The sequence below is a fragment of the Aedes aegypti genome, chromosome 2 (assembly GCF_002204515.2).
Source record: "Aedes aegypti strain LVP_AGWG chromosome 2, AaegL5.0 Primary Assembly, whole genome shotgun sequence".
Taxonomy (NCBI): domain Eukaryota; kingdom Metazoa; phylum Arthropoda; class Insecta; order Diptera; family Culicidae; genus Aedes; species Aedes aegypti.
The window spans coordinates 27,363,717-27,385,370 of NC_035108.1; the positions used below are offsets into that span (position 1 = coordinate 27,363,717).

General features: G+C 37.8%; 1 protein-coding gene across 3 annotated transcripts in view; it reads left to right on the top strand.

Moving 5' to 3' along the window:
• Positions 1 to 2,473: 2,473 nt before the first annotated feature.
• LOC5575910 (trifunctional nucleotide phosphoesterase protein YfkN) overlaps positions 2,474 to 21,654 on the top strand; it is a 95,124-nt gene continuing 75,943 nt past the window's right edge. For 2 of the 3 annotated variants that reach the window (XM_021840351.1, XM_021840354.1), the window contains exon 1: positions 2,474 to 3,056. The gene's annotated coding sequence lies outside the window, so the exon portion shown is untranslated. The remainder of the gene's footprint in view (positions 3,057 to 21,654) is intronic. The other variant, XM_021840353.1, reaches the window with a different exon arrangement.

The following is a 21,654-nucleotide window of genomic DNA, read 5'->3' on the forward strand; positions in this document are numbered from 1 at the left end:
TTCAAAATTAGTGTTTTCAATGGTTACACCTCAGAAGGGCTTAACTCCAAATTCCGTCTATTTTCTCATTCAAAACTCCACCAAGAGGTTTCAAATAACCTTCCGTCAGTCGCTCAAAAAAAAGTTACACCAGCGGTCGCATCGTGTACTGAGTACACGCGGAGCTATTTTGATTGTCAATCTAAAGCTAGGGAAGATAGAGTATTGATGTCTTCGGCAAATTTGTTCAGTTCAACGGTACCAATTGGTCAGTGGACAAATGAAACTTTGAAAAAATCCTCACCTTCCAGTGGCCATCGGATTGTGCCCCGGGGGAACCGACGAAGTGGACATCTCGCAATACAACATCTCGAACACAAATATCTGAGGATCTAGATTTTTAGTCCTTGGACTACTGAACAAGTTCTTGAATTACTGAACAACTTTGCCGAAAACACCATCTTTCTAAAAAATCGGGATCCTGAGATATTCGTGATTGAAATATTGCATGCTCACATGCGCCATCTGATGGCAGAATTACAAATTAGATGGCCTATAATATGTTAGTCCTTGACCTACTGAACAACTTTGTCGAAGACCGCATCTTTCTAGGTAATCAGGATCCTGAGATATATGTTTTAAAAATTACATGCTCACTAGCGCCAACTGGTGGCAGGATTCCGAAACAAGCAGCCTATCACATGTTAGTTCTTGACCTACTGAACAACTTTGCCGAAGACGCCATTTTGCTAAAAAATCTAGATCCTCAAATATTTGTGTTCGAGATGTTGTATTGCGAGATGTCCATTTCGTCGGTTCCCCCGGGGCACAATCCGATGGCCACTGGAAGATGAGGATGTTTTCAAAGTTTCATTTGTCCACTGATCAATTGGTATCGTTGAACTGAACAAATTTGCCAAAGACATCAATACTCTATCTTCCCTAGCTTTAAGGCTGTGAACCGTTTCACCAGTTCGTTTAACTTTTAGTTAAAATTTGACAGCTCGATAGTTATTTCCCCTCCGGTTAGAAATAACCCTGCTCTGGAGCATGGTTAAACTTGACAGTTCGGAAGTTATTTTTTGCTCCCGTGAATTTGAGAATAACTAACCATCTGTCAACTTTGTTCTGAAATAACTACTCGACTGTCAAAGCTCAAATGGGTCGACTGCGATGTTCAATTTAACCATTTGAGGGGAAAATAACTATTGAAATGTCGAATTTTAACTAATAGTTAAACGAACTGGTGAAACGGTTCACAGCCTAAATTGACAATCAAAATAGCTCCGCGTGTACTCAGTACACGATGCGACCGCTCGTGTGACGGGCCCGGTAAAAAATAGTTACACGAGCGGTCGCACTGGTTAAAAACACGATGTTTTCGAATACTTTTCGTTGATTTTTTCGAAATATTTCTGCTCTACAAGCAAGAAGAAGAGTAGATCTTGGAATAGGACCAACACCCGGAACAATTTGAAGCGGTTTTCAACGGGTTTTTCGAGTTTTCGCAAAGTGCGTGTACTCAGTACACTAGGGCGACCGACGGTGGGATAACTAAACAAACCAATTTTGAAGCAAATTTTGATAGTATATTTCTTCTGATAATCAAAGCCAATGAAAATCAGTATAAATATCTCAGATTTCCTTTCAATTAGTAGACTTATACAATCAAAAGGGCGTAACTTCAAAACGGGCCCTATGATTTTTTTAAAATTTTGCCCAGACATGCAACTTAACTATAGAAAACGACTGGTGAGCACAGATTTGATGGAGATTTTTTTTCTGATAATAACGGTCAGGGGAGCACCGTGTCAATCTTTCTGTCTAACCCATGTGCTTTCCATATATAAAAATCCCTATTGCAAAAATCCATGTGCAGTCAAGTATTTTATTAGACGCTGCCATGCACTTTACGCCAAGCGCATCTTCTCAGCTGATTTGAGTGAAATTTAATAGGTGTTCATATTACGTCCCAGTCACAAACGGAAAATCAGTTTCATCCAACATAATTATCTTGAGTGTATGGATTCGACACAGTGATGTGTTATGTTTTTTGAACGTGCTCACTAAAAGAGCATCGCCCACCGCATCGCACTCTCGAGAAAGTTTTCCGAATTTTCCAACTCTGTCACTCACTCTCCTTTCGCCTACTGAGCAATCAAAGCATAAGAGCAAAAATGGTGAGTGAATACAGTAAACTCTACGCGAACGCGCTGCTCAGCTGTGTTCATATTTAATTCACATGACATAGATTGTCTTACATATGACCTGTCGGAATTTTACATGCAACGTTCTACCATGCCTGGTACCAATCAAGTTGTTAATCAATACCAAACAATTTGTTCTGAGCCCAACTCGGAAAATCGCGCTGAGTGGCATCGCGTCGATGAGAGAACGGCTGTATCTCCCACCCATTGAATGCACTCCCACTGGCCCGAAGGATACATCAATGTCAATGCTTTTCTCGCAGCCAAATCCACCACATCTGGTCCGATTATTGGTTTCAGTCCATTGTTGACCGTCGAGAAAATTTGACGCAATCCGAGTTCAGAAAGGAGCTCTCGCGTGATCGAACGGGAATCGCAGCAAACCATAGAGATTTCCTGTGCACTTCCAAGTGAGCAAATTTTTCAAGGTTCTCGACGATATTTCAGTAAAATTGAAGACAACGTAGAGGAAGTTCATATTTTGGCGATCTCCAAGGACACCGTATTTCATCAACGAAAGTGTCCCATCAGAAGCAAATGCAATTTTCTTACTAAGCAGTTTTTCCGAGATATTGTGTGCCATTAGTGAGTTCGGTTGTGGCTTTTTCGAGATTTTTTCCGGCGTTTCCACCATCCTTCTTCAGTGTGGGAAAGTGTGCAAAGGGAAAACCAAAAGTGCTGGTCTTGGTTGAATTGGACCGAATCGAAGCTGTGTACAGTGTGTCGAGTAATACAATTACGCTGGGAGGAGGAAAATCGATTCGGAAAAGGCAAACAGCGGTCGGCAGCGGGGTTTCTACGGAATAAAGGAAAAGAAGCCCAATCGTTAGATCTAGATCCGAAACGAAACGGATAAGCAGTTTCTCAAAGGTATGTTGAGTTGGAGGTGTTCCCTATTTTCATTTCAATTTATCCCCACAATGAAGCATTCATTTCGATTGCCAAGCTGAAGCGGTACGCTGAAATTTTTGGGTAACTTCAAGTCGAATGTGAATTTCCAACATTCCGATGGAGACGCATGGTTGTACACTGGGAGAGAGAAACCGATACAAAATGTATGTACGTCATAGTGAGCCGAGATTCTACTGTCACGAACTGTCACTGTGAGCCCAGATCTTAAAGAATGGACCGATGCACGAGTTCACTAATTTGACGTTTGAGCGGTGCCGTATTCACTAGTTGCCATGGTCACATAAATAACACGGCACCGCTCAAATGTCAAATAATGAACTCGTGCATTGGTCCATGGACAAACACGAAAAAAGCGCATAATTCATCAAAACATATTTTTGCATTTCAACAACGTTGGCAACAATCAGTTGAAAATCAATTCCTGTACACCCAAAAGCAATGCCACGATAGCACCTTTTAATTTGATCGAATATAAAGTACTGAAACACGCATCTGTTTACTCTTTTCCAATCAAAATTAAAATTAAATGCACATAAAACTATGGCCCTTTTTCCAAGTTTGTCCAGAAAGGTCGAAGATACATAACAAAAAAAAACTAGCGAGTTTTCCCAAGCCTGCCTTAATTGTCATTGGTGAGCGGCAGTTATCTTGCAATATGGAAAAGTGTTGTTCAATATTTCGTGTGTAGTATCTGTGCCTCCCCCCAGGTTGTACAGTAAGGTTAGGAGGGTAAGGTTAGGAGGGAACTTTGGCAAAGAAAGCTCTCAGTTAATAACTGTGGAAAGCGCTCAAAAAGAACACTAAGCAAAGAAGCAGGTTCTGTCTCAGTGAGGACGTTATGCCAAGAAGCAATTCTTTATAAAAAAAATACTGTGACATCTTTTGAACAATTCAAACATTTGAATCATATTATTTATAGATAAGCCAAACAATTTACTTTAAATTTATTGTCCATCCTCAATTTATTGCCCATCCTAACGGTCCCCTACCTTCTGTTGGCTACGCCCCTGTATAGTAATCAGAAATTGAGTTTTCGATGAATTTTGTGATGAAAAAATATTTTGCCTATCATCAGCTTAAAAACAGACTTATAAAATCTCGTTTAGTCCGTGACACAAATGTTCCAAATCAACTAAAATTTCACGTAATTCGATTTGCTGCCCAAATTCATGGCGTTGATAATTGTCCGCCTCGTGGAAGAGCAAAATTTTCCTCGTATTGACTCATCCGGGCGCCGGTGGACGAAAACAAGTCCTTAATGATATTATAAAATTCTATTTTGACAAAGAGGAAGCGGTATGCAGCATCATAAACGAGTCCACGTGTGAACCGATTCAATCTCGTCAAGTGGAAAGGCAACCCATGTCCTGAACAGCTGCTGTACCATTGCATCCACCCTTTTTGCTTTTGATCGGGAAGGTCACCCGTCAGCGCGCAGGGCACCGCACTCAACTAATTGACTTTCACCGCAGAATTGGACCGAAATTTTTCCGCCTCGTTGTTTCGCCGACCTTGCCAATGGCCAGGTTCGAAAATTATGTGTTACGCTATGGGGAGAAATATAAGGTTTGATCAATCAAAAAAACTTGATTTTTGTTTAGCTAAAAGAATATTAAGAGAAGAGGGACTGCTTGCTTCACGTTACCCAACATTAGCCGAGCATGCAAAGAACAAGCACTTTTTTATTTCAAATCGAAAGCCAACCAAGAATTTTTTTTTTTAATCACAATCGAGAAGATGATAAAGATCTGGTCCGTTATCGAACGGCCGTCAACGAAGCCGTCTTGATGACTTCCCATGAGTTCGTTTGATAAATGTAGGTATTATTATGGAGCATAGGTCAACGTGCAAAACCAGTGGTCTATTGGTGGTTTTTTATGTTTGAGGTTATGGCTTTCAGTCTTAAATAAAACTCAAAAACGGATTTTTGTTTACACTCGACGTTTCGGACACATGTATTGTGCCTTTTTCGAGGATTCGCTGTGTTCCGTTTAATCGTTTGCCCACAGCATAGGCAACATTTGTCCAACAGCATAAAACGAATTCCCCGTTCAGGTACTATACGGGAGTAGAAATCCGAAAACGATCCGTGTCGCAGAACTGAAAACGCAGTTGCCTGTTTTGGCGCCACTTTTACTTTGAAGAGTATCCAATCATGTTTTAGTATGCCGTTCAAAACGAAAAGTGATAATTTTGAACAAAATGAATGTGTAGAATATTGCTACAAGCCTTTTTAAGCGACATATTGAAGCGAAATACAGTATAACTCTTGAGAATATGTCACTGAAAAACACGACAAGGACTTCGAGAACTGCTCAACCATACGCTGCTTATTAGCCATAGATGCAGTCTAATCCCCATCAGTTTTCCTTTACCTTAGATTGTCTCTATAGTTAAACCTGGTCAAAAGTTATCAGCCCTTAAATAAATTATGACAGTCCGAACGTTTAATAGTGCCAATGACTTATTCTAAGAGTCAATATCAAATTACATATATAATTCCATCATTAACTTTTGTTTTGCCCTCAATTTTTATTTCGACGAGCTCAATCCTCCCAAAATCTTTGATTCCGCAACCAAACTTTTTTAAAATTCAGCTGCAATGATTACGCACAGAGGGGCGGTATCGATAAACAGCATCTGTCTTGGAAAAACTACAAGGGCCACGGAAAGGGCTGTATCTATATTCCAGAGATTACCAATGCAACGTCAATGATAAGTTAGAAGTCCAGTCAATTCCTTTGATCAGGCACCTGAAATTATATAATTGAAACGTTATTAAATGAAACATAGTCAAGTTATAAACAGAAATTTGAATACGAAGAAATTCTGAAACAAGTGAAAATTCTTGACACTTGAATCAACAAACACTAATTACAGCCTACTAAGACTGAACTGGAAACCTAAAAACTGTTGGCAAGAAATGTCAATATTGAATCACCCCCTGTTGTTTTATAGCTAGCGTAAAAAGCTGCTAACAAAAATGATGATGATGATGATGATGATGATGATGATGATTATTTAGCCACCATCAGCGCAAGGATTACCTATGGCTGCAGAATCATACCGGGATGGAATGATCTACCTGATGGTTTGTTGTAGCAGGGCTAGTTAATATCTTTGAAGACCTTTGGAAGACAACACTAAGGCTGTTTTCTCATGATAAAAGGCTGGCGACCCCACGCACTTTCATCCAGTCAACAGTTCAATTAACTCCCTTAGGCTACCCCTCCCCAATACCCAATATATAGTAATATATCATATATAGTGTTATTAAAGTATCTTACTCTTTGAGGATAATCCTCACATGTTTCATGGAATGTTTAAAAGCAATTGGTCATCGATTGTGCAGTTTATCGCTTCTGAGTTTAGAGCATTATCCGCACTCGAGCACCAATGGCCCTCAAGCATTCACAAACCATGTGAGATTCAATTGAAACAAACTCACCGGATACACCTTTCAGCTGAAACGTCTCCTTATCTGTGAACCATTTAAGAAGGATGATGAGCGACCCACGATCCATCGGGTACTGTCGATACTTAGTTGCAATAACTCCATCATAGAGCGGCTTACAAATCACATCCAGAATTGAACGAATTACACAAATTGCTTGAACTATTCGTCATGTTTCTATACTAGGCAAAAAAAAACAATTTTCAGAAAATTGACGGAGCAAAACATTTTACTAACAAAAATGATGATTATCATTAAATCTGTCAAGTCCACAAGTACCACACATTTCAAATAAATTTGTCACTAATTTAACATCAACTCTGCTGGTGAAGCAAATCAAAAAAATTTTTGCGGCGATCTGTGATAGTGAATACCGCGATTACGGTTAGTTATCAATCAAAAATGGATTATCTCGAAGTCTACGATGTATTCTGATGTGCATTCAGGATCTCAACATCCAAAGTTGGACATCTTGCATTATGGTTTTAATCATTTTAAAATATCCCTCATGTATTGTATTATTATGATCCTTAATTGAAATTGAACTAAAATTTAAATTTCTATGACTTTTATGACGGCAAACTGGCTGAAGTCAAAAAAGTGAAAAATGTTACAATAAAATAAAGTACAAAATGTATAATTTAGGAATGCAATATTTCCCCAAAGTTACGCACTATCTGAAAGCTAGTGGTTTAACACTTTAATCGAGCATGAGGATGGAAAAACGTTTAAATTTTTTGCAGAAATTTGCTGATTTGCAAGTTAGAGCTATTTGAATAATTCAATATTTTCATATATTTTGAAGATATTTTTCATACAAAGTTTATTTAAAATATATTTTACCACTGTTCATACACATTTTGATCAAACTCGTTCAAATACAAACAAAAAATGTGCTTTCAGCCCAGTTTGATAACATTTTTAATGAAAAAACCTTTTTTCAAAAAAGTTACGTAATATGTGAATAACCCCTTCTGAAACAATAAAAACGCCAAATAACATATTAGGTTTACACATTTCATCGATTAAGGCAATAAAACTAGTTTTGGCCAAACTTCATTTTTTCCGATCACTGTGCATGAGTCGATAGTTTCCATGAACTAATCTACGATGACGTCACGCTGCAACTTCCAGTGGGAAGAAAACCTTTACTGCGGGCCGTGTTTACAAAAAATGAACGATTTCGTAACGCATTCATCCACTCAATGTTCATTCGGTGAACATTCCTTCACTGGATGATGGTCCGGATGTCATTTAATGTAAACACAGCCCGCATTTAGAGCGGAAAAGAAAAAGAAAATCGTCAATAAAAGAAACCCGTGGATACGTCCATTACTCGATGATTTCTTCAGTCATTTCTTCATACACTTTTGCCCCCACCAGATTGCCATGACTGTGTTTGGTTTCTATGACTCGATGTTATTCAATATTCGATTCCTGAATCGTGAAGATCGTGACACATTCACTCCGAAAATGGAAAAAGTTGAGAAACGGAAAATCAAGGTGCTAACCGTTGCACAACGGAACACCATAATTGACGAGTACGAGACAAGTGGTGCAAAGGTAACAGAAATTGCGAAGAGATTCCAGGTACCGCAAAGTACCGTTTCAACGATTCTGAAGAACCGGGAGAAATGGCGATAGAGGAAGCTTCAAAATGAAAATCTCCAGGTTAAAAGAGCGAAGGCACCGGTTGACGAGCGACAGGAACGGGCACTTCAAGTCTTTATAAGTTAAACCAGGGAAAATAATATTCCGTTGTCGGGATTAATTATTCGCGAGAAGGCATACCAGCTAGCGAAAACGCTTGGAGCCCCTAAATTCCAGGGCAGCTGCAGCTGGCCCTTCAAGTTTTTAAAACGACATAACATATCGTTTAAAAAAGTTTGTGGAGAAAGCGCTGCGGTTGACTCTACAATGGCTGGAAACTGGATGACCAACGTTTTGCCAGGTTTCATTCAAGAGTATGAACCGAAGGATGAGACCGGCTTATTCTACAAGTGATTGCCGGATAGAACATACGCGTTCAAGTCGGAATCTTGCCATGGCGGAAAGTATTCGAAGGAAAGACTCACCATTCTTTGTGCTGCAAACATGGACGAAAGTGACAAGCTTCCTCTGCTAGTTATTGGGAAAAGTCGGAAACATCGATGATTCAAGGATGTTAAGTCCCTGCCTGTTGAATATGAAGCAAACTCAAAAGCCTGGATGACGTCATTGTTTTTTCGAAAAATGGATATTGAAGTTGGATCAGCGAATGAGCGATGAGAACCGAAAAAATTTGATGTTTGTGGACAACTGTACGGCGCATCCAAAGATCCTTCAGGAAAAATTGAAGTCTATCAAACTTGAACTTGTATTTTTCCCTCCAAACGCAACTTCTGTTTAGCAACCTCTAGATTTGGGAATTACCAAATCTTTGAAGCATTATTACAGATATGAACTGGTTAAAGAACGAATCCATTCAATGGAAACAGAACAGGTATATATATATATATATATATGGGTGTTAAATATAAGTAATTATAAATATTAGCTTCTTCAATTAACTTTTAACAGGAACATCAAAATATAACCGTTTTTGATGCTATCAAACTTGTGTCCAAGGTATGGGGCGTCAAAATTAAAACAGAAACCATCCAGAACTGCTTCCGGAAGGCTGGTTTCGTCTTAGAAGACGAAGATGACATTCCATTAGAAGAACTTGTTAGAAGGGAAGCGATACGAAATCAGCAGGATTTGGCACTTGCAGAAGACGAGCTGTTTTCTGTTGATCCTGTGGTATCGTTTTCTGACTATTGTGATGTTGATAGGAATGCAGCGAGATGATGACTGTTCTTGACATTCTCGAATTTGTTACTGGAGGAGACCTCGCAATGATGAGCCACAATGGAGTCACTATTACACTCAACAGATAATGTTCAAATCGAAAAGTATGAACATTTTTTTTTTAAATTGAGCAGTTTTTTTCCAATTGATAAGTTTCCCATCGACAACTTTAATTTGTAATTTTCTTAGAATATCGAATAATTAATTAATAGTAATAAAATACATAAAACTACAAATCTAATGCTTTTAATTCACTCCAGTTTAAGTACTTTTTTGATAACATCATGTGTGCTTTTAAAGTTAAAAATGAAATACATCTATTCTTTCAAATCAATCATATTAAATAATTATGGTTAACTAATACTTTTATTGATATAAAATGTTCCTTGCCTAATTTATTAATAACGAACACATACATAAATAATTTTGGCAATAGGGTCCTAAAGGCCTGTCCCAATTTTAGTGCCAAACGCTTAAGTTAAGGCTAAAAACACATATTTACTCAATTTTTTAATGTTTTTCTTTTTTTAAAGTCCAAAAAACATTTTTTTTTAGATTTTATCACACTCCTTGGCTTAAACTCAAATTTTAGGTGTATTTTGCTTTCCGTGTCCCTTCCAAAATGTCAGATAGGAACAACCCCAGTGTTAAAACTAAAAGTCCTGTGGTGTTTTTGTCGATTAAGCGAACGTCAAACATGATCAAAACTGTCAAGGTTCATTTATGGACCCAATTTTTAAATTAAAGTTTTAATATGATGTAGCCGTTATTTGAGCGGGAAAAATTGCTAAAATAGTTGCAGTAACATGCTCTTTCATGTCATTGAATAAAAACAAGATTTCATTAAACATTTTAGGACCCAATTGTTCTATGAGTCAATATTTCCATGAGTCGATGGTCCCTTCAATATCGATGACTCCCAGATCTTTACCTTATCCCACTAACCCAATATCCTTTCCATTACAACTGTGGAGATCCAGAGGTGTTCTCGGTCTCTAGTAACAGCGGTTGTCTATCATTCCTTCCAAAACCGTAAGAACGCGGCCGGCGCCGTTATTAACTTTTTAATTTTGAGATTTCGATTTGTGCACATCGAGAATGGTAAGCTTACCGCAATTCCCATTCATTAAATCTCTGCGCAACTTCGATTGTTCTGGTCAATCACCGAGTAGCAACTACGAATTGTACGGTCATCTATGCTCATGCTCACATTAACAATATCTGGTAAGAGTAAATAAAAACCATATCAGAGTAAAAACGCATTTCTCCAAGGTTTTGTCATGGAATTCATCAAGAGACATTATGCAAGCAATAGTTCAGAGATTTTTTTGAAAACTCGTGCAGAGAATGCAGTAATTCCTTCAATGATATCTTCAAAGTTTTCATCAAAACATTGTCAGATATTTTTCAGAAATTTTTCCAATGGCACCTGCAGAGACTCCTCTAAGAATTCTTCCAGAGATTCCTTGAGAGATTGTTACGAGAATTCTTAAAGGAACTCCTCCAGGATTACACCAGGGATTCCTCCTGCTGTTTCTCTAAAGAATGCTTTTTTATTTAGGAACTCCTTCAAGGGTTTCTTCACGGCCGTTTCTCAAGGAATTTGTGTCAGAAAAATTCACCACGAAATAATTCAGATTTGTTTTTTAAAAACTTTTCTAAGGATTTCAATAGTTCCTTCAAAGATTTCCTAGACATAGTGCAAAAATTTTCCAGAAATTTCTCAACGGGTTCTTTCAGGGACCTGTCCGAGTACTCCACCTAGAATTCCTCCAGAGTTCCACCAGCGATTCCTCCAGAAAATCCTTCTACAAAGAACTCCACAAGGGATTCCTTATGAGAGTCCTGTTGTATTTTTTAAGGAATTCGTCCAAAGATACCCTCAGCAATTTCTCCAGAAGTTTCTTCAGGAATTTCTCAAGGATCTCTAGTGACATATTGTCACGAAATAATTCAAAAATAATTTTTAAAACTCCTTTAGGCACTCCGGTGTTTCCTTGAGGATTTCTAAAAAGATTTCACAAAGAAATAATTTTAGATATTTTCCACAAATTCCTCCAAGGATATGCGCAGAAACTTCTGTAGAAAAGATCAGAAATTCTTTCGATAATTTCAATAGAGATTTCTCCAAGGTTCTACCAAGAATTCCTCTACGGTTCTATCAAGGAATCCTCCAGAATTTCCTTCTGCAATTTCACCAGGAAAATTTCGCCCGCCAAATAATTCAGAGATTCTTCTGCAACCTTCTCCAAGGATTTCTGAAATTCTTTCAAAAATTTTATCTTGACATATTTCGAACACTTTCTAAATAATTCTCCAAAGATTTCTCCAGAAACTTCTTCCCGAATTCTTCCACAGATTTCTTCTTCTTTCAAAAAATCCCAAAGGGACTCCTCCATGGTTCCATCAGGGAGTCCTGCAGTTTCACGAGGGATTCTATGATTTTTCAAGGCATCGCTCTAGGAAAATTTCACCGCCTTATAATTAAGAGATTTTGTTCGAAATCTCCTCCAGGGATTTCAGTAATTTCTCCATAGATTTCACCTCGACATAATTCAGATATTTTCCAGAAAAAAAAGGAAAATGTTGCCACGAAATAATTCAGAGAAAACTTTTCTAAGATTTCAGTAATTCTTCAAAGGTTTCACCTAGACCTAGACATAATTCAGATGTTTTCCAGAAATTTCTCAACGGGTACTTCCAAAGAATCCTTTAGTAATTTCTCCAAAGATTCCTTCATGAATTCCATCTGCAATGACTCTATTTTGCAATTGGTCTAAAGAATTTCTCAAAAAGTTCCTCTAGGAATTTATCCTAGGATTCCATCAGAAATTCCTCCAAGAGCTCTTTCAGAGATTTCCAAATGAATTTCCTTAGTAACATTTCCCCAGGAAATATTTCAGAGTTATTTTCGAATACTTCTTCAGGGATTACACATCTTTCTCCAAGGATTTACTTGAAAGTTTTCTCCAAGGATTTACTTGAAAGTTTTCTCCAAGAAATATTTTAGATATATCCCAGAAATTCTACACATTTCCTTCAGAAACCCCCAAAGAAAAAAATCAGGTATTTCAGTAATTCATTCGAAGATTTCACCTGGACAGATATCTGAATTCAAATTCTAGATATTTCTTCAAGCATTCGTCCAGAGATTCCTTCGAGAATTCTCCATGGCATTGCTTCAGAGTTCCACAAGACATTCTTCCAGGAATACTATCTGGCATTTATCTAGGGATCCCTGTACGGTTTCTTTTAGGAACTTGTCCAATGATTTTTTTTTTTTCAGGAATTACTCCAGATTTCCTTCAGGGAATTCTCAATGAATCTTTCTAAGATTATTTCAACAGGATATGATACAATTATCTTTTTTTCGAAAACTTGTCAAGAGAGAGCATTTCTTCAAAAAGATTTTTGAAAAGGGAGACTCTTCTAGGAATTCTAGGAGATCACAAAGAGACTCCCCAGCTTTCCAGCATTTTTTTCAGAATTCCTTTAAGATGAATCGAAGCCAAAGTTCAAATTTTCAAGAGCACAGATCTGGAAAACCAAGCATCCGTTTGAGCTGAAAACCTAATCGATTGGTCACCACCAGCTAGTGACCAATCGATTACACAGCGCAACAAAAATGACATTTTTGCGTGTCTCAAGGATCAAATTATGTGTCTCTAGTAGATTTGGGGTTGCTGAATCTGATGCCGTTCTCAAAAATTTCCCAGCACGTCACAATTTTTAGCTACAGGTCGCCAAAGTTGTATAAAACATTGGTTTTATTGATGTTTACCTGAAATTTGAAGTATATTTCATTAACCTTTTTTGTGATCTTATCCACCATGCATGCAAAAGAGGACTTAAACTTTCGTTTTAGATATATTTTGGTAGAAATTTCACGATAAAATTTAGATTAAACCGATCTTTTTCAACATGCTTGTAGTCTCCATACAAAATTCTTCGTTTCTCTTATATGGCAAAATACAATACTTTTCTAAACCATCAAAAAATAACTTTCCCACTTCAATAATATTATAAACTTTTATGATAAGTATTGTTATACACATAAAGTTTGAATTCTGTGGCAAATTAAGCAAATAAATTGCCTTACAAGTTGGCAAACTTGCATGCAAGTTGGCTGAAATAGTCAATTTTTGCATTTTCAACAACCAATATCTCAAAAACTAGACGTGCTGTGATATTTCTGTAAACAGCAATAGATTCAGCAACCCTTAATTAAGTTAATAGAGGTATTTTGATGCTGGAGACAAAAACGTGTTCCGCAGTGTTATGTTTTCAGCTTGAACGGATGTTCGGTTCTCCAGATCCGTGCTCTTGAAAATTTGTACTTTGGCTTCAATTCATCTTCACCTTAACTCCTTCAGGAATTGCTCTAGGGAAATTTCACTGCTAAATAATGAAGAGATTTTACTTCGAGAACTTCTGCAGGATTTTCAGTAATTCCTACATTGATTTCACTTTGACATTTTGCAGAAATTTCTTCAGAGATTTTCTCCAGAGACTTCCAGGAGTACCTCCAGAACTCTCTGGAATTTTTCCAAGGATTCCCTCAGGAATTTCTCCATGAGCTACTTAATGTTTTTCTCATGGAATTTTTCTAAGATCATTTTGACAAGGAATGAGGAATATTTTCGAAAACTTCTACATGGATTCTAGTATTTCTATCAGGAATTTCTTCAAAGATTTCACCAATTAAGAAATTCAGACATTTTCCAGAATTTTCTCCAGGAATTCCTCCGGAGACTCCTCTGAGAATTAGCCCTGGAATATCTACCAGAGTGGTCCTTCAGTGGTAACTTCAGTAATCCCACCAATAACCTCAGGAACCCCAACAGAAATTTTTTCCAGCATGGATTCTTCCAAAAATCCACCTGGAATTCTTTCAGAAACTCCACCAGTAATACCTCCATTATTTCTGCCAGTAATTTCTCCAAGAATTCCGTCAGTAATTTCTCATAAATTTTCGTCAAAACTTTCCGAAGAAAATCTGCCAGTAATTCCTTTAGAAATTCTCCCAGAAAAACTGCTAGAGTTTTCTCCAGGAATCCCACAATGTAGTACAGTAGAATCTCGTTATAACGACAACTTTTATAGTGGCAAAAGCTCTCTATAGCGACATTTTTCGGTCCATTGAAATATATTTTAATGTTATAATCATTCTCTATATCGACTTTTCTCTATAACGACGGTCCTTTGCGATGTCCTCACACAATCAGAATGTACATGTAACGAAATCACCTTTTGCGTTATGCGATGCTAATATGCGCAAAGTTTCACGTATAAGATGTCGCGAAATCTTCTATGGTATTTTTTCAGAAATTCATCTCTGGATTTTCAGGATTTTTCATTGGAACTTCTCCAAGAATTCCTTCAGTAACACTTCCAAGGATACCTTCAGAACGTTTATCTGAATTCCTTTACTACATTAATTCTTCCAGAGATTTCGCCAGGCAATATTCAATTGATTCTATCAGGATTTACTCCAAACATTCCTCCATGATTTTCTCCAGAAATTGAAGATTCCTTCAGAAAATATTCCATTTGTTCTTCCGAGGACTTCTCAAGTTTTTCCTCTAGATATTTTTCCTGGGATTTTCAGAAATCCGTCCAGTTTCCTATAGGTAATCCATCAGGAAATCTTTAAAGGGTTCTTTAACTACAGACTACATAGTCGAGCATACGTCCGTTTTATTGTATATCTGTTTACCATATCACAGTCTCGGCTATTAAATTACCGTTTTGAACCCGATTCCTTACCAGGAGTTAAGCTAATCAGAGTTAGCCCTAACTTGAACACCTAATCAGAGAGTTAAGTTAAGTTCAAGCTGTTACTTCTAAAATCTTTCAGATATTTCTGAGTTCCTGAAATTCCTTCAGAAGTACCTTCAAAGTTTTCTCCAATAACTAGTTTTAAAATTCCTGTAGGCAATTCTTCGAGAATTTCCCAAGTTATTGTATTTGTTCGGGAAGTCTTCCATAAGTTTATCCAGGAATTTTTCCTGGATTTCATATAGTTCATCCTCTTGGGATTTCTTTAGAAAATCCGTTTAGAATTCTTTGAAAAGTTTCTCTTGAGATTTTTTTAAGAAGGCGTCCAGTGATTTCTCTGGGCATAACCTTGTGATTTCTTTCAGGTATTCCAGAAATTCCAGACTTAGTCGAGTCAAGTACACGACACTGTAGACGGCCTTACAGTTGAGGTCGAAATACACGTATCTGTCAATGGATACAAAGCCTAGTGGAATTAAATGCTATAGTACTTAATTCGGTTTTTCGTTTATTTATAGGTATTTCACTAAACAGCTCGAAGATTAGATGTGCCTTAGGGTATGAAAAAAACTCTCTCAAAATTTAAACTCAATTGGTTGCTCCACCAGGTGGCGCATTCGATTTGAAGCTTGTATGGGATATTCGTCTCAAATATATTGAAAATTGATCCTATGTCACTGTTTCGTTCCGTATACTAATTGTTCGCGTTCAAATAAGCCCAGAATGACAAATACACTAGTTGATACCCTAATGAACATAATTGCAGAAGGTTGTATCTGGATTTAATCTCATTTTCATTACTCTTTCAGTTGTTGAAAGTTAGGCTTATATTAGTCACTTATATGCATGCGACATGTGCCTCAGCTCGCCCTGCGTCATAGGCAGGGTTGGGAAAAATCTTGAAATTCACTCTACAGTAGCCAAGCAAAGCCAATCACAGTCAGCGAAGCCAGTGAAACTCACGCCCATCGCTGCTGTAGGCAAAAGCCTTGAAAATTGCAAAACACCCGTTGCTAAGGGCAACCCACAATTACTGTAGAAAAATGTTCTATTTCCCGCTGCATTTCCCGCATTTGGAGCCTTCAATGACACTCATGATTTAGAAAATTCGTGCACCCAACATAGGCTACTTGATGAGATTCACGTTTTTGAAACTACTGTACTGGAGAGCCACGTGATTTTCGCAAAAATTCAAGCCTACTACTATTACCATTCCCAGCACTGGTCATAGGTGGCTATGATGCGCTTAATGGCTACCTCCAAGCTATGTTGAAGAATTACAAGCAGTATTGCATGACATACTTCAGATGGTTAAAACATCAACTTTATTAATTTTGATCATGGAACAATCTTCTACAATATTCTTCGCTATTACATCACGTATTGTTTTTGAAATTCTGGGTCCAATTGAACGCGATTATCAATTTTCCTGAACCAAACAGTAGATGATGTGCTGTTGCTCATATGTTTGAGCTGAAAATCCCATATTAAATTCAATTCAAATGCGCCAGCTCATGGAACGACCAAATGAGCTGAATTTCCTCTGGCTTCCTCTAACCCCAAGAAATAATCCTGGGGGGTGCCCTGTGGAATCATACAACTTTATTTTTCTCCCGTGCTGAGCTGGGCCAGTCTAGTCATTACCACAGAAGTTCCTTCGAAAACCCTCCCAAATAATCGCTCCAGAAATTACTCTGAGGATTATTCTAGAAAATCCTTCTGGGTTTCCATTGATTCCTTGAGTAATTACTCTGAACAACTTTGTGGAATCCTACAGTAATTTTTACAGTGTGTCCAACAAGGACGCAGAAGGAACTATTGGGGCAAAACTTGTGTAGCTTCTTGTTATTGGCAAACGAAAATTCGGTCTCTAGTAACAATGGTTGTCTAACTAACATTCCTTCCCTTCATCTATGACCGCATTGGGCGTGGCCGGCGCCGTTATTGATTTTAGAACTTTGAACTCTCGATTTGTGCACATTGAGAATAGTTAGCTAATCACAAACCCTTATTCAATAAATCTCTGTGCAACTTAGATTGTTCTAGTCAATCAAGGAGTTCAATTACGAAGCGGTCATCCATGCTAGTTTTGATTTTAGGAAACATGAAACACTGTAAATACAGAATGGAAAACAGTAAAAAAATATTATTCATCGTCTACTAGCGTAACGTTTTATAATCGAGAAAAAATTTCCAAATATTATCTTATTTATTCTGTTGAAAAAAAAAAATCATAACAGGCGTCGGGATTTTCAGCAAAATTTTCTGAAGCTCGGCAGTAAAAAAAACCCTGCCTAAAGTGCAGCAAAAGTGCAAAGAAGAGGATTCGTCTCCCTACTGCTTGTTTGTGATCGAATCCAATGTGATTTCACTCATATTGGTGCCACATCCATCACGCCCACCCGTTTCACTATCCGGTTTAAATGGATTTTCTGTGCAACTGATTGGGTTGATTTGACTTTGACTGGGACTGAATTCATACATATGTAAGTGCATGCATGCATCCATCCCACGAGTTGTTTCAAAATCTGGAAACAAGCATGTCATCTTGGTTGGGCGATAGATTGGTGGTTGTTGGTTCCATTTTTACTTGTCAAGAGCAGTGTAATCCTCGCAAACTACCATCTGTGACAGGAAATCGAATATCAGCTAGCTCTGTGTAAGAGAAGACGGAGTAATGGGCACCCTAAGTGGCCCAAGCTTCTACAGCAGTTCACATTGTATAGAAGCCAAAAACAGGCCACAGGTTTTATGAATTATGGACGGAAAATTATCTAAAAACATCGTTGGAAAGCTTAGAAACAGTGAAATTTTTTAGTATACTCAACTTAGAATTGACCAAAATTGGATAATCAAATTCTGAAAATTTAATATCACACCACTCAAATTTATTTCATATGAATACCAGAAGCTAAAATTTGAGCGGAATCCGTCTACTCTAAGGAGGGACTGAACGGGCTTGAAGTTTGTATGGATAAAACCGACTAAATACAGTTGACTCTCCACATCTCGATATCGAAGGGACCATCGAGATAGACAGAGAGATCAAGACATAGAACAAATTTTTAATGAATACTAGATTGAAAATCACTTCGGTGCCGGGAAAACTAAAAACAAACAATTGTCATTTCGTCTTCGCAAATTGTTTTGAGTCCCCAAATATTAGTCTAGTAACCTTTGATAATGGGCATATCGACATACGGCGAGAAAATCGGGAATGAAAATCACATCGAGATATGGAGATATCGAGATAAGGAGGATATCGAGATATGGAGAGTGAAAATGTATGCAGAATGAATGAACCGAAAAAATCATCGACATAGGGAGATATATCGAGATGTAGAACAACGAGATGTGGAGAGTCGACTGTATAGGGGAAATCATTTTGAATTACCTACATTTTCGACCACAGATACACAGAAGGTTTTCCCATCTCTAAGATTGTCAAAATCATAGTCGTTTTTTAATGTGGAAATTGGGAATTTTTTTCGTAAGGGACATTAAATTGATAGAGATAAAATGATAAAATAACGCATAAAATGATCGGATTCGACTTGAATGCCTCATATCTTGGAGATATTGCGCTGGAGCGTTTAACCCATAGGGCGCATTTTGCACCTAGTTCCCTTAAAAGTTTCAAGGTACAATAGATTTCGATATTTGTCGAGCAAACTCCCCAAAGAACGTCAACTCAGAGTAAACAATGCCCATTGCGTCTACCTCCCATCTGAAGTCCCTAGAGATCTCGACTGACCGCACAGATCGGAAGCTTCTCGGAAGTTAGCTCGGAAGCACATTGTTTTCCGACATCCTGTGGAAAGGTGTTTCAATTATGAATCGAATGATTTATTCATCTCTCCCGGGGCTATAAATCATAACTGCGTCATCCAATAAATCTGTCACCCTCAGTCGTTATGTTTGAACCTAGGAATAGCTGGAAACTAATCAATAGTCACGCCACCGTCGCATTCGCCTCGGTCTGCCGATAACTAGCTCTACTGTAACGAATCACGCGGCCTTCGATTGCATGCTTTCACACTAACGCCTTTCCAACGCCCACGCTTATCCTGGGAAACTGTATAACGAACTAACTAGACAGAGACAGCGGGGTTACCGGAATCCGAAGAGAAAGAGCAACTCAGTTGGAATGGCTACCTAATTAAGCCAATCAACCGTGCATCTCCATTTGTTTCCTTTTTATCACGCGGTGCACTTTTCATGGAGTGAGCGTTATCCTTTCTTATCGATGATATAAAATTATGACTAATTACCGAGCAGTAGCACGTCATACTTTAGTTTGATAAATCAGGTCAATTTTGCTCGAACGATGGCATTTTTATACTCACGTAGTTGACAACGGCAGTTGCAGCACTGTCGGCCAATCGGTGATACAAAACTGCAAAGTTATAACTACGTTGAACCCAGCGCAGACTGGTAAGTTGCTTTTCCGATGTGCATCTGGAGAGGTAAATCAATTTTCTGCTTCGAAAGTTTAATGTTGATTGGTTCAGTGAGGCGCAAAAATAATTATCAAACAATTTTCTCGTACGTCGCTTTTTTACAAACAGACGCCTGAAAATGAAGGTTTTGTAAAATTCATTTTTATATTGAATTCTTTGCTTTTCTAAGAGTTTTTTTTTCAATTAAAGTTTCTTAGAATTTCAACCAGTTTTTTCTTCTTCAGTAGGTACTCCCAAAATAAATCCAAAACACATCTTCAGAAATTCTTGATGAACTCAGAAACTGTAGAAATCTCCTGCAACTCTTGGGTGAAATATTCAATCCAGAATGAATGAATGAAAGCTAAATAGAATATCCATAACTTATAAAGCCAAGTAAAGAAAATTGATGTGAAGGTAAGAAACGAAATGTAACAATCTTTTTCTCAATTAGTAGGTTAACAGCTACAACAAAGAAACATTAAAACCGTTCAGGATACAAAATAAACACGTCAACACGAATATCAACAAAAAAAAAACAATTTCAAGAGCAAAGAAACCCAAGAAAGTACCATTCAACCGGGTATCTTCATTACTCATGGTAGTTCACGTGACGGTAGTCGATAACCATCACAATTAGTCGCTTCCATACGGTAGGAGGAGAAAAGCGTCCACCAACGTGAAAGAGCATGAGTTGTAAATTCCTATATACATCAGGTGTCATCGAGTTGATTCGACATCGACAAGATGTTTCGAATGGGTCGAATAATCATCAATGGCCCAGGACAGCTCTCAGCTGAGGCCAACGTACACTACACTCGTGCTTCTGTATAAATAGACTACTAGAAGAGATACTTACGATTCTGTCATTCACGGCACGCTAGACATTCTACTATGGTGTTTGTTGATTATGTTGTTTTTTATTCGGGATAGGTTGATATAGAAACACGCTCTAAGGATCAAAAATAGTTTGATCTTTTTGATTCGCCCAATATGAAAAAAAAATCGTGTAGGGTAGAGGCACCGGTTCTAGCCATAGCGCCATTTGCAGCCATAGTGTTTATACACCTTTTTACAAAGCAAATTGGCATGAAACATTTTCTGTTAAATAGAGCACATTCACATGGTAGAGCTAGAACTGCATTCATTATTCATCAAAATATTATTTCACTTGTAATTTCAACTTCCATAAACCTTATTCGGCCAGAGCATTCCTTATTACCTCATGAGAAATCAATGTGATTGGTTGAATAGCAGTTGAAAATGTGACCGAAACTTGTTCTGATGGCCTGCATTGATCAACAAGATTTTCTGTGCGAAAATAAGGTACCCGCTCAGTTCCGATCTTTTGCGTACATAATATGGACTATAGAAAGCTTTCACTTGGCGTATTTTGCAGTACAGTGGGATTCCGTTTTTGGCATGCTCCGTTTTTGGCATGCTCCGATTTTGGCACCCCCCGATTTTGGCAACAAAATGGATCCGTTTTTGGCAACATTTTTCAATACCATTAAAATTTGTATTTTTTTGTAAATATTACCGTGTCTGTTGCTTTAGCCACTTGAATAGCATGTCAACTCCACACCGATTACATTCCAGATCTCCATTTTTGTCGATGTTTCCCCAAATCTCACCAACTACTAAGGACTCGCGTACGCGCTTATTTACTTCAGAATGGTCATTGGTCATACATAGGCAACGTTTCATGAGACCAATAATCTCCACCAGTATCTCAACTTAAGAGCCAGTTCGCGAGAGCCGCAACCCCTTCTTGTATTGATGTTCTTCGATCAGGCTGAAATTTTCAGGGATTGTTCTACTATATAAAAGATGTTGTTTTGCAATATTTTAGATTTTTATATTAGGGGGAAGTGGGACAAAATGACCCCCAATGATTCCATGTCACTAAACATGCAAAATCACAAAAACTGATATAACTATAGTAAAAGTGCACGGATTACGTCGAAATTTGGCATGATTACTCTACGTTATATAAACTTTGAGATTGGCATGGTATATGAATTTTAAAGGTACTTCAAATCGAGAAAAACAAATT